Source organism: Megascapheus bottae, chromosome 1 (assembly GCF_031878675.1).
Source record: "Megascapheus bottae isolate mThoBot1 chromosome 1, mThoBot2.hap1, whole genome shotgun sequence".
In the NCBI taxonomy this organism is placed as follows: domain Eukaryota; kingdom Metazoa; phylum Chordata; class Mammalia; order Rodentia; family Geomyidae; genus Megascapheus; species Megascapheus bottae.
In genome coordinates, this window is record NC_143509.1 from 35,796,844 (window position 1) to 35,821,443 (window position 24,600).

Consider the following 24,600-nt stretch of genomic DNA (forward strand, 5'->3'; position numbering starts at 1 on the left):
CTAGCCCAGGCAGAAAAATTTCTAAGACTCTTACCTCAAATTAAGCACCAAAAACTGGAAATGAAGCTGTGGCCCAAGTGGTAGAGTGCTACTTGAGCAAGACAGCTCATGGATGGCACCAAGGCTCTGAATTCAAGCCTCGGGACTAGCATGAAAATATAAAGTAATATGAACTCTCAAATATTCTTCAGACACACACACACACCAAAAAACTCTGAAATATATTAAAGATAAAATCTCAAATACTGAACTCAAAGGAATGATGAGAAGAATCATTATGAAGCTGAGCATCAACAGCTGATACTTATAATCTTAGCTATCCAAGGAGGCTAGAAACATCTCAGGGCTAGCACCCAAACCCTGAATTCAAGTCCCAGGACTGGTCATTTACACAACACATACAAAAGGAATCAATATAAAGATGAAAAAGGACATATAAACATGTAAACCAAATCAAAGAGAAAAGAAGCAAGAAAACTTGCATCAAACTGAACACACAAAAAAATTGAATCAGTCAATAAACTAAAGAGGATACAAAGAAGGTACATAACAAAAGAGCATTATGAATCATGGAGGCCAAGTAATCATTAAATGATGAACAAGAACACAACTAAGATATAAAATTCTTCAAGAAAAGAAGCAAACTGAAATCCTGAAGATACAAATTTTAGTCAGATAAAACATATAATTGAAAGCATCTTCAACAGCATATATTAAATTAAGGACAAAATTTCAGTGCCTGAAGTTAGGTAGATATAGCAAAAAAATGTGCAGTCATACAAGGAAAACAACTGAAAAAGTATGAAACTAATTTGGAAGAACTTCAGGAATATATTTTTTAAAAACGCAGAAATCTCAAATTTCTAAACATGGCAGGAGATGAGGTGTTAGCTAAGTGCATAAGAAACATGAGTGGGAATGTAAACTCATTCAACCACTTTGGAAAGCAGTAAGGAGGTTTCTTAAAAGACTAAAGTTACAGCTTCCCTTTGAGCCAGAAATCCCACTCCTAGGCATTTATCCAAATGACCACAAATCAGGTCACACTAACTCCACAAACATAATCATGTTCATCGCAACATTGTTTACCAAAGCTAAGATATAAAATCAACGTAGATGACCCTCCATGGATGAATATATCAAGAAAATGTGGCATAAATACACAATGGAATTCTATGCTTCCATCTGAAAAAACAACATTGCACCATTTATAAGGAAATGGAAAGACTTGGAAAAATTATGTTAAGAAAAGTAAGCCAGACCCCAAAAAACATAGGTTGCATGCTTTCTCTCAATTGTATTAATTAGAATGTGTTGATAATTCTACAACTAGACACAATGGATAGTAAAAGTCAAAAATTTACATTTGGACATGATTAAACAGGACTCTGACCATTCACACGACGCAATCAAAAGATATATTGTTAGGAGAGGATCACAAGGACTCAATAGCTATGTGCATATGATCATATAAAAAGATGCTTATTGAAATGAACTCCAAGAAATGGAAACAAGAGCTTTTTTATTATATTGTAATTCTTTTGTTTTCTTCTGTCCTTCCCCCCACACACTTTTTTCCATATATTTTTATTGTAATTAATAGAAGGGTTACATTATATTGACCAGATAGAAGGTACATTACTTCATAAACATTGATACCCTTTCTCATGTCATGGTCCCCATTTCAATTCCCCCCTCATCTTGATTTCCCTCTTTCCCTATCCAATTTCAAATAACCAATTAAGCATATATAAACTATATCAGATAACAAGGTGAAATATTGTAACAATATGAGATAACCAAGGGACAGCAAAAGAGATGAGAGATAACATAGTACATTAAGGACAGCAATCATTCATTACATGGCTTTTGTTTCAATATCCTGGAGGTCCTTACATTTAGCATCATACTATATGGCCTTATGTATCTAGATTTTGTTCTATTGTAAATCTCTGCTAGGAGAGTCCAAGGTTTCTACTGATAATGACAAATGAGGGAAACCATTGAGCCTATGTTCCTTTAAGTCTGGCTTACTTCACTTAATATGATTTTTTCTGGCTTTTCATTTCCATACAAATGGGGCGATGTCGTTCTTTCTAACATCAGCATAGGATTCTATTCTGTATAAATACTACATCTTGTTGGTCCACTCATCAAGTGAGGGACATCTGGGCTTGTTCCATATCTTTGCTATGGTAAATGGTGCTGCAATGAACATCGTTGTGCTAGTGGATTTAGTATGTCCTTGTTTCTGGACAATTGGGTAAATGCCAAGTAGTGGAATTGCTGAGTCATAGGAGAGCTCTATGTTTAGTCTATTGAGGAACTGCCATACTGCTTTCCATAGTGGTTGAAGGAGTTTGCACTCCCACCAACAGTGTAGTAGTGATCCCTCCTGTTTTCCATAGTGGTTGAAGGAGTTTGCACTCCCACCAACAGTGTAGTAGTGATCCCTCCTGGCCCCATCCCCTCAGCATCTGTTGTTATTAGATTTCTTGATCCTGGCCATTTTAACTGGAGTGAGGTGGAATCTTAGAGTTGTTTTGATTTGCATTTCTTTTATGACCAGAGATGTTGAACAATTCTTCATGTGTCTATAGGCCATTTTTATTTCTTCTTCAGAGAAGACTCTCTTTAAGTCTTTGGCCCATCTTTTAATAGGATGGTTGTTTCTTTGGAGATTAGTTTTGGAGTAATTCAATTTTTTGAGCTGTTGATATATTTTAGATATGAGGCCTTTGTCTGTTGTATGGTTAGTGAAGATCTTCTCCCATTCTGTAGGCTTTCTAGTTAATTTGCTAGCTAGGTCCTTTGCCATAGAGAAGCTCTGCAGTTTAGTGCAGTCCCACTTATCCAGCCTTTCTCTGATTTGTTGTGTTTCTTGGTCCTTATTAAGAAAGTTTCAAAGTGCCAAGGAGACCTAGCCACACACACACTTTTGTCTCTGTTTTTGATTTCTGTACCCTTTGCATGTATGTAAGTTTAACTGACTTGATGAACTGAAGGAGAAGCAAAAAAATGATGAGATGAAGGGTGAACTAATTCAGCAATGATACTAGACACTATGTTGGAACTGAAATATGTATCTTGGCGGTGGAGAAAAATCTAGGAGCAAATGAGGGAGATAGTGACACTGTTCAAAAACAAGTCTATTAGTTACCATAACCAGTCTTTACTCTCACAATGAAAAACAAATTAAGAAAAAAAAGAGACATTGAATAAGATAATGATAGTAAAATTCCTAAATCTCAAAAGAAAGCCCATCCAAGTACAAAAGACCTTAGAGAACACTCAGTATGGTAAACTAAACAAAATAGACTTCTCCATGACATATTATAGTTAACACACTAAGTACAGAGACCAAAGGAATAATATTGAAATGACTAGAGAGAAATGCTTTGTCACTTTAAATTATCTGCTAACAGAAATGCTTAAATCTGGAAGGGTTCAAATGACATATTTCAAATGCTGAAAGTCAACCTTGGTAAAAATTGGAAGATTCTACCTAGAAAAATTATCATGAATATTTCAAAGAAAAATGAAAACCTCAAGCTATAAGTCTCTACACAAAAACAAAAAACAAAACAAAACAGAGTGATCTCAAATAGTCTAATGACACCTCTCAGGCTCCTTGACAAAAAATAAATTGCAGTGAAACCCCAAATTAGCAAATAGAAAGAAATAAAATGATTGGGACAGAACTCAATAAAACAGAAAGGAAAATATCAAAGTTTACAAAGAAACCAATGAAACATAAATGTTTCTGTGCAAGGTAAGAATATTAATATAATATACTCTAGTGAATCTGACTAAACTAGAAGGAAAATTACCAAAATAAATAAAATTAGAGATGAAAATACAGCATGCAGTTCTCTCTCTCCCTCTCTCTCTCTCTCTCTCTCTCTCTCTCTCTCTCTCTCTCTCTCTCTCTCACACACACACACACACACACACACACACACACACGCAGGCATGTACGTACAAATGCACAAAAGGGATAGTTTGAAAACCTATATTTAAATAAACTAGACATTAGAAGAAATGAATAGTTTTAAATCCATTAAAAAGTAGCCAAAATTGAAGCTGGATGCCAGTGGCTAACACCTGTAATCCTAGCTACTCAGGAGGCTAAGATTCAAATCCAGCCCAGGCACAAAAGACTCTTATCTCCAATTAATCTCTAGAAAACGGGAAGTGGGGCTTCGATCAAGGGTAGAGCAGTAAGTAGCCTTGCGCTGAAGAGTTCAATGATAGCTCCCATGCCTAGTTCAAGCCTCATGACCCTAAAAAAAAAAAGTAGCCAAAATTGAATCAAGAAGATGTAAACTACTTAAATAATCAAAGAGGCTGAAGCAGTAATGATAATCTTTAAAATTCAAGATTCACTGCTAAATTCTACAGACTTTAATGAAAAACTATCACCAATACTTCCCAAACTTTTCCATGAAATATAAAGGGAAGGAACACTACTAAATTCATTCCATGAAGCTAGAATTATGCTCATATAAAACTGGCAAAGATATATCAAAAAACAATAATACACTCATCTATTTATTAAACACAGGAAAAAAACAATTCTCAGTAAAATTCTTGCAAAGTCAATTCAACAAAATAGTAAGAAGATAATAAAATATGACCAGGTTAGTTTCATTCCAGTGATGCAAAGCTGATTTTAGACAGACAGACAGACAGACAGACAGACAGACAGACAGACAGACAGACATTAGATAGATATCAAGGGGTGCGAACTGGTGGTTCACATCTGTAATCCTAGATACTCAGAAGGCTGAGATCTGAAGACCACAGTTCAAAGCAACCTGGATACGAAAGTCCATGAGACTCTTATCTCCAATTAACAAATGGAAAAAAAAAACTGGAAGTGTCACTGTGGTTCAAAGGATATGGCACTAGCCTTGAGCTGAAGAGCTCAGGGACAGTGCCCAGGCCCAGACTGCAAGTCCCACAATACCCCCTGCCCTCCCCACAAAAGAAACAATCAAGGTCATTCAGCATAGGAAACATTTGATCGTCTCAACTAATGTAAATAGCCCATATCAGGAACAAAGGAAGATTGCTAGAAATTCCATAGACAATGAAAAGGCAAAACACACACACACACACACACACACACACACACACACACAATCCCCTGCCACACACACATTTCTATAATGAGGATTCCTCTATTTTGTTGTGAGTTTAATCTCTAGAAGTTTTCACAGCAGTTACTGCAGGTGTGAATAATATTACTAATAATTTCTCCAAGTGTTTAAGGAAGAATTAAACCAATTATATATAAAATGCACTAAAGAATAAAAAGTTCAAAATCCTTCCCAATTATTTTAGAAGTTTACCTTAATCTAAACAAACTAATATGTCCGGAGTTAAAGAGAAAAGCAATTTTCTTTTGTGTCTTTAAGGCACAGACAACAAATATAAATGAGAAATTGCTAAATGGAATACAGCAAATTAAGTTCCAATGTACATAGAATGAGTAAGCCAAATTAAATTTATTCTAGAAATGTAAATTCAATTTACAATTTGAAAATCAGTCTCTGTTGCCACATAAAGAGAACAATGGGTAGAAAATGAAATTACCTCAATAGACTCCATAAAAAAGAAGTAAATTTCATTTTTATAACATACAGGTCTATAATAATCATTAAATCCAATAGGACTTACTTAAAATTAACCCCAAACATGGATGTCAAGTATCACTAGTCTAAGATTGTAGGTAATCTCACCTAGTACAGAAAGAAAAAAATAATAAAATTATAGAACGTAAGCAGAAGATATTATGTTACATTATCAGCATTCAAAGATTGTGAAATTAAACCCCGTATAATAAATATATTTAAGTATGCATTTAAGTGAGTTTATTAAAATCATAAAGAAATAAACTAATATTTAAGAATCAATTTTATTTCTACATCCTAACAACAAATTCCTAGAAACAAAGTTTTATATATATATATATAAATATATATATAATTTGTAAAATACCAAATTGAAATATCCACTTGTCATTAAATTGATTCAATCCATTGAATTCATATTAAACATCTTTAAAGACAAAAAGAATCTAAATGAATGGAAGTTTTCATTACCTTCTAATTAGTCAATATGCTATTCATTCAAAAACCATCTTTGCAGCTGAGTGCCAGTGGCTCATACCTGTAATATTAGCTATTCAGGAGGCTGAGATGTGAGATAATGGTTCAAAGCTAGCCTGAGCACAAAAGTCCATGAAACACTTATCTCCAATTAACCACTAGAAAACTGAAAGTGGTGCTGTGGTTAAAAGTGGTAGAGCTAGTCTTGTGCTGAAGAGCTCAGGGACAGTGTCCAGGCTCAGAGTTCAAGCCTCATGACTGACAAAAATTTTTAAAAAAGCATCCTTTGTGTTTCTACTATGTATCAGGATGTCAAGGTTTAAATTGTTAATAGATGTGATCATTCTTCTCAACTAGTTCATTTTCTTATAATAACAGTTAGCATGAATATATAAAACTAAAAATTATTTCAAGAAAGTTGCAAGTTAACCTGGTATTCATTTCTTTTTAAATAATACACAATCTCAAAGCTAAAGATTGAATGTTCAAGACATAATCAAGTGTTTTCACAAGACCATATTCTACTATAAAAACAAAACAAGACAAAAAACCCTAAAGCTGAAGACACCATTTTGGACACCGGTACAGTCAAAGTAATTACAGTGTACCTTCTTACAAAAGCAGACAAAGAAAAAAATATCTAAAATTCTCTGCTAAATATGAAAGACCACAGACATTAACAGACTTGCTAAGCCTTCAACCTCATGTATATAATTGTGCATGCAGAGTAAATTCTGCACACAACAGACACATTGAGACAATGATAAATTCATATGAAATAGCATCATTATTCTACAACCAGAAAGAGACATTTTCCCTCAGAGAAAAGACATTTTGTTGCATAATATCTTCAGATATACAAAAATTAACTGCTCAAAAGCAGTTACTGTAGGTCCTGTGGTCTCCACAAAGAAGTCATATATAGTTAAGTTATTGATTATGCAGATAGTTTACTCTGAATGATATAATTAGATAATAAATTATGTTTATATACTTCAGGAAAGGTGGAAGCTGACCTGATCCTTTGTTATCAAGAGTATTTTGATCTAATTGCATTGTTTATGATAAAAGCTTTATTTTTGATAACATATTTAAAATGAATATATTCATATTTTGTGTCAATATAAACAATAATACTCAAATTGAGGTCACTGTACTACATTAATAAAAGAGCTTTGCTTAAACTTATTTTACTTCATACACTCACCAGGCAGGGACTAATATCCAGTCTTACATGACCAGGCTGGAACTAGGTATGCAGTTAGCTCAGCTGCTATGAAATTGGCAAATAAATATGATAACCATTTCCTTCCAAGAATCTTAGAACAGCAGATAGTATATGTAGCCTTTCGGGAGCAATACTGAGCAGTGTGGTTGAACACCGACTCACTTCCACAGCGGGAAGGATGTAGATGCATCAATGTATCAATAGCAGCAAGCCCTCCTGTGGGTTCTTTACAAGTGATTCCAGATTTGAACACCTGTTGTAAATTTTCTATTTTGATTCATCTCTTAATTGGCAATTCACAGAAATACCTATAACTCTATCAAGCTAATCTGATGGAATTCTGAGCTCAGGGGTGAAATCTACCCACTCTATAGTTAAATACAAGAGCCCAAGTGATTTTCCAATTGGCTGTCATCTTCAGATCTTTAAGAGCAGCTTTAAAATACATTTTAAAAAATATCATTTCATAATGAGTACAATTATTGTAAAGGCTAAAATACTTTATAAAGTATGATTTGAACTTGGAAAATAAACACATTGTGATTACTATAATAATCATAAGCAAACTGCAACAGAGAGAATTTTGAGGAAAGTATTCACCTGGATGTAACCTCTAAGAAAGTAGTTGTCAAGAGCTGGAAGAATTACAGCTAATTGTGTGTAATGGAGCGTACAGCAGGAGTAAGTAGAGGAAGGAGCCTGTAAAAGTTTCATTTGAAAAGACAAAGTCAAGAGCCAAATCATAATTTTCTTGAATTGTTCAAATTGAGTCATCATTTCAAAGACCAGAGGCTCTCTGATTGGTAGTTATATACTTAGTGGAATGTGTGTTAACTGTGGGTTAAAAATTAGCCTCTGAAGCAGGACACAATGGCTCATGCCTGTAATCCTACCTACTCAGGACGCTGACATCTGAGGATCAAGGGTCAAAGCCAGTCCAGGCACAAAAGGACCTGAGACTCTTATCTCCAATTAATCTCTAGAAAATAGGAAGTGGGGCTTGGTTTAAGGGTATCATGGTAGCCTTGAGCTGAAGAACTCAGGGACAGCACCCAGGTCCAGTTCAAGTCCCATGACCAAAAAAAAAAAAAAAAAAAAAAAAAAAAAAAGAAACCCAGCTTTGCAGGGAGGGCAACTGGAAGACAGCACAAGAATGGTGGGAGGAAGGTGAGCAAATGGAGCCATTGTATGGAAAGTGCATTCCGTAAAAACTGAACATCATAACTTGAGGGTAAGGATGAGAAGGAGAATAATGGTGGAGATGAATGGAAGGAGTGATATTGATGATGAAGCATTTTACTCATTATCTGACTTATGGAATTGATATATCTTTGTACAACTACTGAATAATAAACCGTTGTTTTAAAAATAAGTCTAATTTTTTCATACATTTGTTGTTGCACTTTGCATGTTTTATGTCCCTCTCATTTCTTTCCTGTATGAAATCAGATGTGGCTGGTGTTGGCATGTGGTTCCAACACCCAGGATGCTGAGACAGAAGAAAGATTGAGTCTGAACACAGCCACAGCAATAAAGCAAAGCTTAGTCTCAAAAAAACAAAAAAAATTACATGGTAATGATGGTTGTTCAACACTAAATATATAGAAAAGTCATCGAATTGTACACTAGAAATTAGTGGACTTCTTATAAGTAATTGATATATCGATAATACTGGTAAAATGCACGTGAAGAACACTAAGGACTGTTGGTTCATACCTATAATTCTAGATACTAATGACACTGATATCTAAGGACCAAAGTTCAAAGTCAGTCTGGACAGAAATATCAGTGAGACTCTTATCTCTACATAACTAGCAAAAAGCTAGAAGGGGAAGAGTGGCTCAAGTGGTAGAACACCAGCCTTGAGGGGAAAAAACCCTAAGTGAGAACACCAGGCCCCAAATTTTATCCCAGTACTTGCACAAAAATTAAATAAAATAATATTTGATTAACTGAGAATTCTTATAATTAAAGTAAAACAACAATAAACTTTTGTGTGCTTGAAAACTAAAATATATAGTTCCACGGTCCAATTATATGAGTTAGTTCTTGGGAGCCTAGTAAACTTGCCAGTGGCACATTATTTCACAATTCTAGGATCCTTCTCAATCTCTACAGTGAGAAATAACTTGTGGTGGTTTATCAAGGTAGATGTGAAAATAAATGTAAATTTCCCAGCAATTCCATAAGGCTCAGCAAATGACAGCTATCGCTGTAATCTTATTGTTATGTATAAAACAGCAGACCTCTGATATACTAAGACTCATGCAACAGATGATCTATTTCCATGGACCTTGTAATGGAAGTCTCCAGTTCAGAGCAAGTCAGCATTTGGTTGGACCCTGGGCTATTCTGTAAATTTAGTCCACACTCTCCAGGCTTTCTTACACAGGCTACATATAAAAAAAGCACAGAAAATTCTTTCTTGAATATTTCAGCCAGACAATGTGACACTGGACAAAATCTTGTTGATTTTCCCTTCTTTCAGCTACACACTTGATATTTCTCACAGAAAATCTACCTGACAGACTTTCTTTCCAGGTCAGCGGAGACTGCTACACTCAATACAAACTCTGCTGCATTGAATTATTTATTTAAGGAAGGTGAGCCAAATAAAAAGCTAGAACCAGAAGTTGAAATTTCCTATAAAGGACAGAGGAAAAATTCAGAGGGCCTTCGTGCTACAGACAGCAAGGCCATAACTAATGAACTTGAAACAGCATTCTTTGTTGAACAGAGGGCTTAAATTTTTAACTAATTGTAAATCTTACCTGATTCTACAGGTTCTCTTTCTTTTTTGCAGTAAACATTAAAAAAAAATCTACCACCATTTACCAAAACTATTTAACACAATGTGAACTACTTACCAAAATCAATCAGAAATGTTAGTATAATTCTACTGAGATATATTCAGCTCAAATATTGAATGTTTATTACATATCTCCCAGGTTTACATATGTTCTCAATAATACTCCATGTATAACTAGCTAGTGACAATGTATCATTCCCATGATTCATGACTAAGAAGGATTCAGTCAAAAAAGGACAACACAGATAATGAGTGACAGAGACAAAACTCAGATGCAAAACCTTTACTTCTTACTAACTTTCCAGCCTAAAGATAGGATAACTAGTGGAGACTTCATATATCTCTAATAATGTATCTGAATATGTATAATATATACATCTGAAGGAAATCTATTTTAAAATTATGCAATAGAACCGAGTATAAAAATCTCTCTTACCTGTAACTAGTAAAAGAGGAAACAGAAATAATATATTTTACAGAGAAAAACAATAATCTAGTAGCAAAGAAAAGTCTATAGACTACACCTCAAAACTTCAAAATTTTTAAGCACAAAGAAAAAAGTTTGTAATAAGATAGAGCAGAAATCCTACGAACTCTTACAATCAACTTCTATTCAAAGAAAAACAAGTTGATTGAATAATAACTTTGCTCTAATTCTGACTAAGGATTTTTTTGAAATACAAATTGGAAAAAAGTAGATAAATAAAAGATATCACAAACCAGAAGTAGCACTGTGTCTCAGGGGGTAGGAAGTTATCTCGAGCTGAAGAGCAGCCAGGTATAACACCCAGGCCCAGAGTTTAAGTCTCATGACCCACCAAACAAACAAGAGAGAGAGAGAGAGAGAGAGAGAGAGAGAGAGAGAGAGAGAGAGAGAGAGAGAGAGAGAGAGAGAGAGAGAGAGAGAGAGAGAGAAGGGGGGGGAGGGGAGGGATCACAAACACGGTTACAGAAAAATCACAACTATCCTCTGAATTACAAAAATGGGCTAAAATCAAAGAATGGTGCTGTATAGAAATATGCATTCCCCCTTTCCAATCATGATGTCTCAGAAGAGTGTCTCTCAATACCATGTACAGACAAACGGTATTTCTGAATTCTCATAATTTTAATATTGTTTTGAATGAAAGTGAATTTTGATGTCTGATGGTTTATGGCTTAACCTTACTGCTGTTTCACATACAAACTAATGCATAATTTAGAAAACTATATCTATCCCTTCTTTCGAGTATATACTCATTGTAACTAACAGATAAAAAGAGTAACTTAATACGAAGCGCTAACCTCACAATAACCCAGTAACACTTTATGTCCCTTCAGTGTCTAGTAACAGAGCATCAGTACCTTGGTGAATGTGGCCAAAAGAGTCTTCCACATCTTGACACTTCTGGCATTTGTGTACTAGCCAAGTGACTTCACATCCAAATAAGAAGTTAGAAAAATAAGCCCCATAGAAGAAAATTCAGTTTGTCACTCAAAGGACTTCATCAACAAGCGCCGTTTCAAACATTAAGCAAATGAGCCCTTAAGATTTCCCTGTGAAATCCATTCTGGCAAATAGGACCTTAGTGAAAACAAACTGAGTTCAAGAATAAAAGGCCGAAGGTTTGCCTAGTGGTAGAGAGCTTGCTTAGTATGCACAAAGACCCAGGTTTGATTCCTCGGTACCACATGCATAGAAAAAAGCCGGAAATGGTGCTGAGGGTCAAGTGATAGAGCTCTACCCTTGAGACAGTCCAAGGACAGTGCTCAGGCCCTGAGCTGAAGCCCACGACTGGCAAAAAAAAAAAAGACAAAATTCAATATGCTTTTCAAGAAGAATGGTTGCCTTTTTGTCACCACAAAAGTGAAATATATGTGAGTTATGCTAAACCAAAATATACCATTTTTTCCTCACACAGGCACTGGTAAAGAAATGTTGCCAAGTTGACTGTACCACAATGTGTGAAGATACTTAGTCAGGCATCGGTCCTGGAAGATGTTGGGATGCCATAAACATTTGAATCAAGAGATTGACTAGAGTATCAAGTTCCATCCTGGTACCTGGGGATGAGAGGATAGGAAGGAGAGATTCCACCAGACCAGTTGAAGGCCTAAATACAACAAACAGATTCTCAATCTCAATGTCAAAGTAAGAGAGACACTTGCTCAATGACAGGAGCCTGGACATCAGATTTTTCTTGGCTTTAGAATTTGGAACACAAATATCATTTTTTCCTGGGTGTCTAGCCAGCCATCTTCAAACTAGAATTTACATAATCCGTGCTGGTTTTCAAGTAGACTCAGCCTACTATTGGCTGAGTTGGCTCTGGGATCCTGGGACCTCTGGTCTTCCTAACAGTGTGAGACCATTACTTATAATAAATCTCTATTTCTCTGCATTCTCTTGGTTTGTTTCTCTAGAGAGCACTGCCTAAGAGAGTTGATTTTTTTCTTTAATTAGTCAATATATCTAGTGTTCGAATTTTCTGACATAATAATGGTATGAGACCTTTGCACCAAGACTTAGACTTCTGAAAGGTTACTGTGCATGCATTTTCACACAGATTTTGTCCAATGCTAGTTCTGATTTAGCAGGCTGGAGCTAGAGTCTGGAAGGCAGCATTTCTGAACAGACTCCAGGCAATGCTGATACTCCAAGCACCACATGCGAAGCAGCAAAGATGAAGAGATCTCTTTTTAATTCCAATTGAAAAATGACTGGAGACCTCTCTGAGCTTAGCACTCTCTGCTAAGCCATATTCAGCTTAGGCTTTTCATTCCATGAAGGCAAAGTTATAGTTAAGTGTAAATCAGGGGGTCATCTGTAAGGAAAATGAATGTCACTCACAGTAGCTGGTCTCTGCTTCAGCTATCAGCAAGCTTCAAATTGGTGCCTGTCTGTGCATACAGAAGAAAAATCAAAATGGATAAAACAAAAACATTTCCTCTTGAGCAGAGACAATCCACTATTCCAAGTATTATTTTCTGGCTCCATAAGTATGGCATGAAGAACTCTGTCCATAGAGTGGAGTGGAACTAAGTCCTCTGAGTTGCAAACCTTTGTTTGCTCAGACATCCGCACTTCAATGAATTCTTTTGACAAGATTCTGAACTTGTTTGCCTATCTCTGCAGAACAGAGCAGTGTGCATTCCTCTGTTACTTTTCATGGTATCCAGCTTATCAATAGGACCAATTATGCCATATATTAACATGTCATTTAGCCAATTTTGGAACAAAAAACCTTCACTTGTGACAATACAGATATGCTCCTCAGTACTCATATTGAAGATTATAGAAAAGCAAATGTCAGCCTTCATTTTTCATTTAGGTTTTTGTTACCATTTTGCAATAACATGACTTGACAAAAGCACCTGTTTAAGCACTAAATGCAATCACATATTTATCCAGTAGATGCCAGGTTATGAAACACAAAAATATCTCGCTATGGATTATAAGAGACAGCTACAACTTTGAACAATGGTGTTCTGCTTTATCAAGACACAGTCAGCCATATGAATGAGAAATACCCACCTGGATTAGAAGACCAAGTGTTTCATCAGGGTCCTTACTGTTTTGGGGACTGCATAACATTTTAACCTATTTTTGTGACAGAAAATAAATTCAGGTGTGAAAGAAGGGAGTGGAAAGGTGCTTTCGCTCACCTTATGGGTTATCTCCTCACTTCCGCTCGTACTAGTCACATCATCTCCACTCTCTCAATTCTGCAGCTATTCTAGTAAGTGTTTTGACACTTGGCAATTTCTAAAGGAGTTATATTTTAAAGCAGAAGATTGTTTTTGTTTTTTAATATAGACATTTCTCTGTTTTCTAATACCATGAAAGAACTCTTGTGGAAAATTAGATATTCTAATTAGAGAGTCATTACATAGGTACTTCTAGTATATTTAAATAGATGTGCCACTAATTTCAAACAGTGCACAATGAAACATTTCCTTGATGATGCATGACAGATGTGTGGAATTCTGGCTAATAGCACAGTCTAGCTGATTAAATGCGCCATGACATTTATACTGAGAGCCAAGGCACTAATGGTACCTTGTTGCTAGATTGCAAAAAAGAAAGTGAGCTTACTGGCTCCGTAGGTATAATCCAACATCTGGATCATGCTGTTTCTCAAACATTGAAAAATCATTAGCTTAATGAGTTAGGGTTACTGACACCTTTTCATACCTAGGCTTGTGTATTTAGGTAAATGACCTCAAAGATCTGGAGATGGTTTTTAGGGTTTATTTCCAGTGTCTTAGAGTAGAGCCAGGAAATGGATTGGCTTCAAACACAGTGCAGCTCTGTTCTGAGAGTGGGTTGAACAGCTGGCCCACTTCTCTCTGCTCCACTCCTTCACCTGGATGTTAACGGCACTGACATCATTGTGACCCTGTGTCCTCACAATTCTGGAGGAACACATTCGGCAAGAGTGTAATTGATTTCTTAAAATCAGAGTTTTGTAGCCATTTCATAAAAAGTATATTTTATAGCAGTTCTCATTAATAAAAATTTATGAACTCATAAAAGAGAAAGTGAACTAATATTTACTGAATGGCCTAAGTGTCTCCAGTTGGATAAGCACTTTATATGCATTCTATGCATGGTCTCACTTAATTGCCTCCAAAAATATGCAGTGTAGTGATTAATTCTATTTCCCAGATTAAGGAACAGAGCCTCTGAGACAGCAAATCTGTTCCTGACAGCTCAGCTAGTTACCAATATGTTTAAATAGAAACTCATACATATATGTCATCCTGAGACATATTTGAATACACATAGTCTAGTATAAGTGAACTTTTAGCACTCTGCTAGCTTGATGCACAATTATTTGTTTAACTATAAGTATAAGAGAACTCATTAGAAAATTTAGAAAATAGAGAATACCTCAAAAGCATAAATATTTTCTGTAGTCCTATCTATCACCTAAGAATGATAGCCAATAAGGCTGGATGTGTTTTAATAAATTTAACTTTTGGAAATAGGTTCATAACAGGTAAATCTCTTATAACTACCATTTGCACTTGCTATAATAGCCATTTCCCATAATATTAAATATAAACTTCATGTTTCTACTTCATTTTCATGTTGTAAAGACACCATAATTTAATTGGCTCCCAGTTATTGACTATTTCTGGTGCTTCAAATTACAGCCAACTTTTAAGAACTAAAAAAAGGTATGCAATATAGTGAAAGCATCTTATTACTGGAAGCATAAAAAGTTGAATTCTAAGTTTGATATTTCCCAGCTATGAAACATTAAAATAACCACTGAGTCTTTTAGAATTGATTTTTTTCTGAAAAAAAAAGAATTTGAACTGATAGCACTTCCAAAATATCTTAGGTTCTGAGAGACTAGATTTCCTATACAAAAGATTCTGTGAAGTTGATGTTTCAGTTAGGATAAATACAGGTCTGAAGACAGGTGTTACAAGCCTACACACTGGAACAATGTGACAGTTTTCACTTTCTGAGTATGTTCAATCTTCATTTAGTTTGACTGTTATTTTGAAAATATAACATTATGAAATAGGATATAGTATTTTAATAGATTTTACTACTCTATACAGAAAACTTCAAAATAGAACTTCAACTTATTAAAATGTATAGTACTTGTCCATGTTACTCCACATAGTTTGAGGAAATCTTTTACATTAAGAAACACTACCCATAACAATTGAGCCAAATTCCAAAATATTCATGTTCATAGCCAGACACATCTCTTATAAATGTAGCCTACTTGTTAACAAAAATTTTCTTCACAAGTCTTCCTTCAGAACTTATGGACAGGCAAATGTCACTCTAGATTAAAATGAACAAAAGTTTAGTGCTTTCCCTTTTGCTTGACTTCACACTGATTCTTCCAAAAGAGCAATAACAATCAAAAACTCAAGAAAAATTTATCTGCCAAGCTCCTATTAGAAATATCATTTTTTTCTGGGTGCCAGAGGCTCATGTCTGTTAATCCTCAGAAGTCTGAGATCTGGGGACTGTGGTTCAGAACCAGACCTGACAACAAAATCTATGAGACTCATATCTTAAATTAACCACTAAAATACCAGAAGTGCAACTGTGGCTCAAGTGGTAGATTACTAATTTAAAGCAAAAAGGTTCAGAGGCAATCCCATGCCCTGAGTTCAAGCCCTAGGAAAGAAAGAAAGAAAGAAAGAAAGAAAGAGAGAGAGAGAGAGAGAGAGAGAGAGAGAGAGAGAGAGAGAGAGAGAGAGAGAGAGGAAGGAAGGAAGGAAGGAAGGAAGGAAGGAAGGAAGGAAGGAAGGAAGGAAGGAAGGAAGGGAGAGAGATTGAGAGAGAGAGAGAGAGAAAGAAAGAAAGAAAGAAAGAAAGAAAGAAAGAAAGAAAGAAAGAAAGAAAGAAAGAAGAGAGGGGGAGGGAGGGAACAAGGAAGGAAGGAAGGAAGGAAGAGAGATTGAGAGAGAGAGAGAGAGAAAGAAAGAAAGAAAGAAAGAAAGAAAGAAAGAAAGAAAGAAAGAAAGAAAGAAGAGAGGGGGAGGGAGGGAACAAGGAAGGAAGGAAGGAAAGAAGGAGGGAGGGAGAGAGGAAGGGAGGGAAGGAAGGAGGGAGGGAGGAATGAAGGAAGGAAGGAAGGAAGAAAGAGAGGGAGGAAGAAAAGAAAAAAGGGAGAGAAGGAGGAGGGAAGGAAAAAGATAAGTAAATTTCAACACCAGTAGCAAAAAGTTACTTTGGAAGGACCCTGATTGACCTTGTAGGCTGTAAAGCATTTCTCCTTTTTCCTCACCTTTCACTCTTTGTTCTTCAATGTTTGTTTTGCTTTCCAATGTTCCATGAGCTCTTCCCTTTCCTTTGATTTTTGTGTTAGAGAAAAATTTTCATGTATTATTACTTTACTCTTTCAGTTACTTTTGAAATTGTGCATGATGTATTCTTTGCTATTGCTATTAATAAGCAGTTGTACAACAAGGTTATAACTCTTTAAATCAATTGAGTCTCACACTTTTTGACAAATGTGACCCATTCCTTTTGCTTCCCCACTTTCCCTCTCTTTTTGCCAGTTATGGGGCTTGAATTTGGGGGCTGGGCACTATCATTGAGCTTGCTCAAGGTTAGCACTCTACCACTTGAGCCACAGCACTTCTGGCTTTTTCCATGTATGTGGTACCTAGGAATCGAATCCAGGGCTTTGTGCATACTAAGCAAGCACTCTACAACTAGGCCATTCTCCCAGCCTCATTTTTCCTCTCTTATCTCTATCTTCAAATTATTATTATGTAGCTTATTTGTTACATAGCATACACTGAATATGACTTTTAAATCTATCTTTACATAATCAAAGTTTAATAAAGTATATGAGGGCAAATACACACACACACACACACACACACACACACACACACACACGCACACACAGTTATCCATGAAAATGAGACTTCTCTCACATTTGACTGGTTAGTAAAGCATCCTTTGTGTCTACAATTAAGTCAAGTACACCAAAGGAATTAACCAGCTATTACTCAGGATGGCAGTCAAGCCAAGCTACTCAGCCAGCACAGAACGGCTGATGGAAAGAAACCTTTCTAATGGCAGTCAAGCAACAAATCTAATGAAAAGTCAATGGAGTCTAGAAGAAATCCACTCAGTATGTTCTGCAAGTCTTCAAATCTTGTTTTTGTGTAAATCTATAATTGGGGGAATATACATTTCTGTATATATACCCCAGTAGTTTCTCTTACTTGTATGTCTACTTTCACCATGCAATAATGAGCACATAAATATGGATAATACAAGGTTCATATGCTCAACAAGATTGAAAACTAATGGTTAAAACTGAAAAGGTCCAAGAACAGGAAGATAGAGCTTTTATTTGAACTTGCCTTACTTTTTTTGTATTGTCTCCTTGAGTGAGTGTAACTTGCAAGACTCATTTTCCACAATCACCCAGATATCAAGACTCACATATTTCATACTGATACTATGTTTGTGTAGACATTTATGGCTCCGTTCCACACACAGTGCCCTATTTTCTTTCTAAGCAAATGGAAAAACAGTCACTTCTTTAAAGTCACATGATTAAACTAAAAGTTCAGTCTCAATATAACTTTCAAATTGGTCAAAATCAAAGATTCTCTCACTCTCTGATGATTCATATTGAATTCTTCAAAAGATTATCAGTGTCAGCTACTCCACAGAATTTCTATAAAACCTAACTTTATAAAATTTTTCTCAGCAGGTCAAGAACAGTAGAAACATGGAGCAGTATTGGGCAGAGAGGTAATGACAAATTGAAGGAGGAAGTCTATACTTACTGAAAGTTTCACTGAAAGGAACTTGTTCAGTGTAGCAAAGAAGAGAAGGCTATGAATTTTTCACAACAGTGAAGTAAACGAAGGGAAAACAGGTCAGTTCTTATCCTTTAGATTTTAGAAACTGCTCCTTTGCATGGTTTGACTGCCCCAATGAATAATTCCCGAGGGTTTTCTCTATTTTTATTTGTGCAGATGATGACCCTGATTTCAACAGCAGCATAGTCCATGATGCTTAGCAAAGCTTTCAATCATGAAAGAAATCTCAGTGGTGTGTATGTGGGTGTGGGTGTGTCCACTCAAGTAGCATAAAGGGTGCTAGAAATTAGAATTCACAGCTTCCCTCAGGGCTATGATGAGTGAAGATCATCCTCAACATTAAACACATTAAAATGATACAACAAAAGTCACATGTAAAATAAATGAGAGTAGAATAGATCAGTTGTGAGGAAAAATGGAGAGAATTGTGCAAAGGACAAAAGGTGAAGTCACAGAAGATATACATAATAGAGATCTATTTTTTATTTCTATGATAGCACATTCACTAAATTTTAGATATTTCAGGTCAGCTAAATTTCCATTGACTCATTCTATAACTTAATGTAAATAAAGCTCAATGTACTGGGCTTTCATATTGTTCTTCCTATGTCTTCTGAATGGTCATCAAAAGGAGAATTTCAGGATGAGAAGTTTGTGTAGCTTAATGAGTTATGATTGAGAATACTTGGTGATGACAGTTATCTGCATGTGGCTCCTTGAATATCTCACCCCTAAATGTTCACAAAGGCTGAGGGAGCTAGGGAGGGGAGATGTGAGACTCCATGTGTCCGTGGCATGAACAACTCAGGAGCAGCAACAGGGCTGTATTATGTGATTCTAGCCTTTCCACACCCTTTCTGTTTCTGTCACTTGGTCAACACTTTGTAGGAGGAGCCACTAGATCTCTGTTTCAAAGACTCCTCTCACATTGATTTTTATCCTTTCTGAGTCAGATTTCAACATTAAGCTTTTCATGATACAAATAGAAAAAAAACCCACAGAATTGGAAATGTTTCCTGGTCTATGCCCTATTTCTTTGAGCATAAAGGGACAACATTGCCTTTGTCTATTACAAGACATGTCCTTCACATTGAAGCCATCTGTTCCTTGCTCTTCAAAGAATTGGGCCAAGGGAACTTTAAACCAAGAAAACATTTCACCAAATGTCAGTCAGCATGTCTGACATCTGGCTGGAACCTAAGAGCTCAGAATGTGAGTACATTGAAGAAAGCTATATGGAATTTTACAAAGTGGCATGTGCATTTATAGTTTATCTTCATGACCCTGATTAGAAATTGATTTGATAGCCATTGGAAAAACTTTAAAATGTGACAAAGGGAAATAAAAATTATGCATGTTTTATGACACAAGTACAATTGCCATTATCATTTATAGGTCCCTGTCTTCTTTGTATTGCTCTAAAAAATTCTAGCATTATACTATATTGTATGTTTCTGCTTCTCCTAAATACTTTCTGGGTCACAAAATAATGTATGAGATAGTGAGTCTATCATAAAACAATAACTTAATGAATTAATATTCCCATACTTTTTCCAGTTTTTTTTGCCATTCCTGGGCTTGAGCTCAGGGCCTGAGCACTGTCCTTAGACTTTCTCAAGGCTACAGCACTATCATTAGATCCTCAGTACCACTTCTGGCTTTTTTCTATGTACGTGGTACCGAGGAATCTAAACCGGGTCTTTGTGCATGCTGGGCAAGAACTCTACCACTAGGCCAAACTCCTGGGCCCACTTTTTCCAGTTTAAGTAGAATATTTTAGAGAATAATTTGTTATATGATGTTATGTACATCTTTGATTACCAACTTTATGGTTTTTTTATTTTTACTTTTTTATTAAAGAATTTATAAACATTGATTTTTACATCATATTTCAAATGACATGTTTAACAAACAAGTATTCAAGAAGGGAATCTCTATATACAATCACAGGCTCTTAATTTTTAGAACATAATCAAAATTAGGCTAAGGGTTTGTATATCATACATACATATTAATCAGTGTAATAAAACGTTATGTGTATAGAGTCATAAGGTTTTATGTCTGGGTAGCTGTGTTTATACTTCCCGAACTTTGTCCATATCATTGGTATTCATTGGGTATGCAAATATTGATTCCTTGTTCTTGCACTGTTTGGATGTAATAGCCACGTATTAAGGATACTATGCACCTTTTGTTCCTTTGGTCTTGACTTGTCTCACTCAACATGATTCATTCTAGATTCATCCACTTCCCTGCAAATGCCATTGGTTTATCTTGTCTGTTGGCTATGTAGAATTCCATTGTGTATATATATATATATATATATATATATATATATATATATATATATTTTCTGTATCCATTCATCTGCAGTAGGGCATCTGGATTGTTTCCATTGTCTGTCTATTGTGAATAGTGCAGAGATAAACATAGCTGAGCAGGTGTCCTTATCATATCCTGGGTTATGATGTTCAGGGTAGATGCCCAGAAGTGGTATGGCGGGATCGTAGGGAAGGTCAATTTTTAGTTCTTTAAGAAACCTCCACACTGCTTTCTAGAGTGGCTGAACTAGTTTACAATCCCACCAACAGTGTAATAGGGTTCCTTTTTCTCCACAACCCAGCCAGCATCTGTCATTGTCTGAGTTCAAAATCTTGGCCATCCTTGTTGGGGTAAGGTGGTATCTTAGGGTTTCTTTTATTTGCATTTCCTTTATGATCATGGATGATGAACATTTTCTCATATGCTTTTCTGCCATTTTAATCTCTTCTTTTGATAAGTTTCTCTTTAGTTCCCTTGCCCATTTAGTAAAAGCTTTATTGGGTTTGGATTAGATTAGTTTCTTGAGTTCCCTGCAGATACTGGATATTAAGCATTTGTCAGATGTATTGTTGGTAAATATCTTTTCCCAGTTGGTTGGTGGTCTCTTTACTTCTGTGGCTATGCTTTTATCTGTGTAGAAACTTTTTATTTTTAGGTAGTCCCAGTTATAAAGTGTCTCTCCAATCTGTTGTGACCCTGGGATTCTGTTCAGGAATCTTTTGCCTGTGCCTATGAGTTCCAGTGTCTCTCCTACTCTATCATGTAGCAGTTTCATGGTTTCCGGTCTGACATTGAGGTAGTTGATCCACTTTGAATTAATGCTTGTGCATGGTGAAAGGCTAGGGTCAATTTTTAGTTTTCTGCATGTGGCTGCTCAGTTTTGCCAACACCAATAATTGAATAGACTGTGTTTGTTCCACTGTATCTTTGGCTCCTTTATCAAGTACAAGTTGACTATAGGTATGTAGTTCTATTTCTGGATTTTTCTATTCTGTTCCATTGAGCTTCTGGTCTGTTTTTGTGCCAATACCATGCTGTTTTTGTTATTATGGCACTGTAGTAGCGTTTGAAGTCTGGTATTATAATACTACCTGCATTGCTCTTTCTGTCTAGAATTGTTTTGGCTATTCTAGGTCTTTTCTTGTTCCATATAAACGTTTGGGTTATATGTTCTATATCAGTAAAGAATGTCTTTGGGATTTTTATGGGGATTGCATTGAATTTGTATATCAGTTTTGGCAGTATAGTCATTTTCACTATGTTGGTTCTCCCTAACCATGAGCATGGGACGTCTTTCCATTTCCTAGTGTCCTCTTTAATTTCTTTTGTTAGGCTTTTGTAGTTTTTATTAAATAATTCCTTTACATCTTTGGTTAATTTAATTCCTAAATATTTTATTCTTTTAGGGGCTATTGTGAATGAAATCATTTTCTTGGTCCTCTAGGTGCTTCAATTTCTTTTTTAGGTTATTTACATGCTCTTCTTCTGTCTTTTTAATATGAGCTCTTAGTGTAATAAATTTGCCCTTTAAAACTGCCTTTGCTGTGTCTCATAAGTTCCTTTGTGAAGTCTCTTGGTTGTCATTGCATTCAAGAAAGTTTTGAAATTCTTCTTCCACCTGATCTGTCACCCAGGAGTTCTTTAGAAGTGTGTTGTTCAGCTTCCAAGTGTTTGAATGTTTTTAGACATTTACTGCATTTTTCAGAACTAGTCTGACTCCACTGTGATCAGATAAAATGCATGGATTATATCAGTCCTCTTGTATTGCTTAAGTTTTCTGTATGAACTATTATATGATATATTTTGGAGTGTGTTCCATGTGCTGCTGAAAAAAATGTATAAAGTTTCGCCGTTGGATGGAAGATTCTGTGTATATCAATTAAGCCCAGCTGGGCTATCATGTCATTTAAGTGGATGGTGTCTTTGTTTATCTTTTGTTGAGTTGACTTGTCATTTGTGAGCGTGGCGTGTTGAAATCTCCCACTATGATTGTGTTTGAGTCTATCTTGTTCTGTAATTCTAAGAGAGTTTGCTTGATGAATTTGGGTGCTCCCGTGTTAGGGGAGTAAATGTTTATAACTGTAATATTGTGGGTATGGATTGTACCATTTAATAATATGTAGTGGCCATCTATATCTTTATGCACTGATTTTACTGAGAAGTTAATTTTGTCAGAGATCAAAATTGCAACTCCTGCTTATTTGCCTGGTGCATTGGAGTAGAAAATTTGTTTCCATCCTTTCACCTGGAGTTGTTTCTGCCTTTGGCAGTGAGGTGGGTCCCTTGGAGGCAACATATGGGTGGGTCTTGTTTCTTAATGCAATCTGCTGCTCTGTGTCTTTTGATTGGATTGTTCAGCCTGTTCACATTTAGGGAAATTATGGAGAAGTGGACAGTGTTCATTGTCATTATTTTTACTTCTAAGTTTCTTTCTCTCTTTTTTCTCTTTTTGTGTTTAGTAATTTATAGGTAATTGTTTCTTGATGGGAATTCTAGCTGTTCTGCAATTTGTTCTTGATTATTTAATATTTTTCATAATGCTGGTTTGGTGTGCATGTATTCATATAGCTTCTCTTTGCAATGAAATATTCTTGTTTCACCCTCAAATGTAAATGCTAGTTTTGCTGGATATATCAGTTTAGGTTGACAGTTATTGGTCTTCAGGACATGAATGACGTTTTTCCAAGCTTTTCTTGCATTTAGGGTTTGCAAGGAGAGGTCTGCAGTTATCCTAACATTTTTCCCATTGTAGCAGAGCTCTTTTTTGTTTTTGCAGCATTTAAGATCAATTCCTTGGTATTCATTTGTAGTGTCTTTACTATGATGTGTCTAGACAAGTTCCGTCTAGGATCTTGCCTGTTTGGAGTCCTGAAACCTTCAGTAATGTGAGTATTTTCCCTTTTAAGGTTGGGGAAGTTCTCTGCTATGATTTTGGTAAAAAAGGGTTGCATTCCTTTGTCCTGGTACCCCACTCCCTCATCGATCCCTATTATACGAAGATTAGATTTCTTTGCTGTGTCTGCCAGGTCCTGGAGTTCTCTTTGGTGAATTCTGACTGATTTCTCCAGACTGATGATTCTCTGTTCCAGCTCTTGCATTCTATCTTCCATTCCTGATGTCTTGTTCTCCATCTCAGTCAAACTGTTGCTTAATGCATCCATTTTTGCTTGAATTGTGGACATTGAGCTGATCATGTCTACTCAGAGGGTATTAATCTTTTCTTCCACTTCTCTTTTGAATTTGAGGAGCTCCTTGGTAATTTCCTGCTTTTCATTTTGGAATTCTGCTTTAATTTCATTAGTTATATCCAAAATCATCTCCTTGAATAGAGTTATATTTCGTGTCTCTTCAGGTATCATTTCTTGGGATGGTGACATCTCTCTCATCCCTTCACTCTTGTTTCCTCTTGGACTTTGGGTGGGACTTTGATTATTTATGTATGTCGTTATTCATCTTTGTGCTTTCCGAGGCATCAAGGACTGTTGTGGTAGGTTCACTCTGTAGTTACTAGGTGGCAGTCTTTACTTGGCTGGTGGTAGTTCTCAGCCAAATAAGTTCTGTCACAGACTAGGCCAGAGTTTTCAGCTTTTGCAGGTGTTCGCAGCTTTTGCAGGTGTTTGGCCTGTTCCCAGAGTCTGTGTGCTGCTGCATAGCTAGCTTTCAGCCCAACCAGTGGCCCCACAGTGGGCCATAGGATGGAGTTGCACACTTTAATCCCAGCTAGCCTGGTGGATGCACACTTCCTAGGGGCAGGTCCCTGCTCAGAGCCTGAGATTTGGGGTTTTTTGAGTGCTTTCAGCTAAACTAGCCTGGCTTGTTTCTGC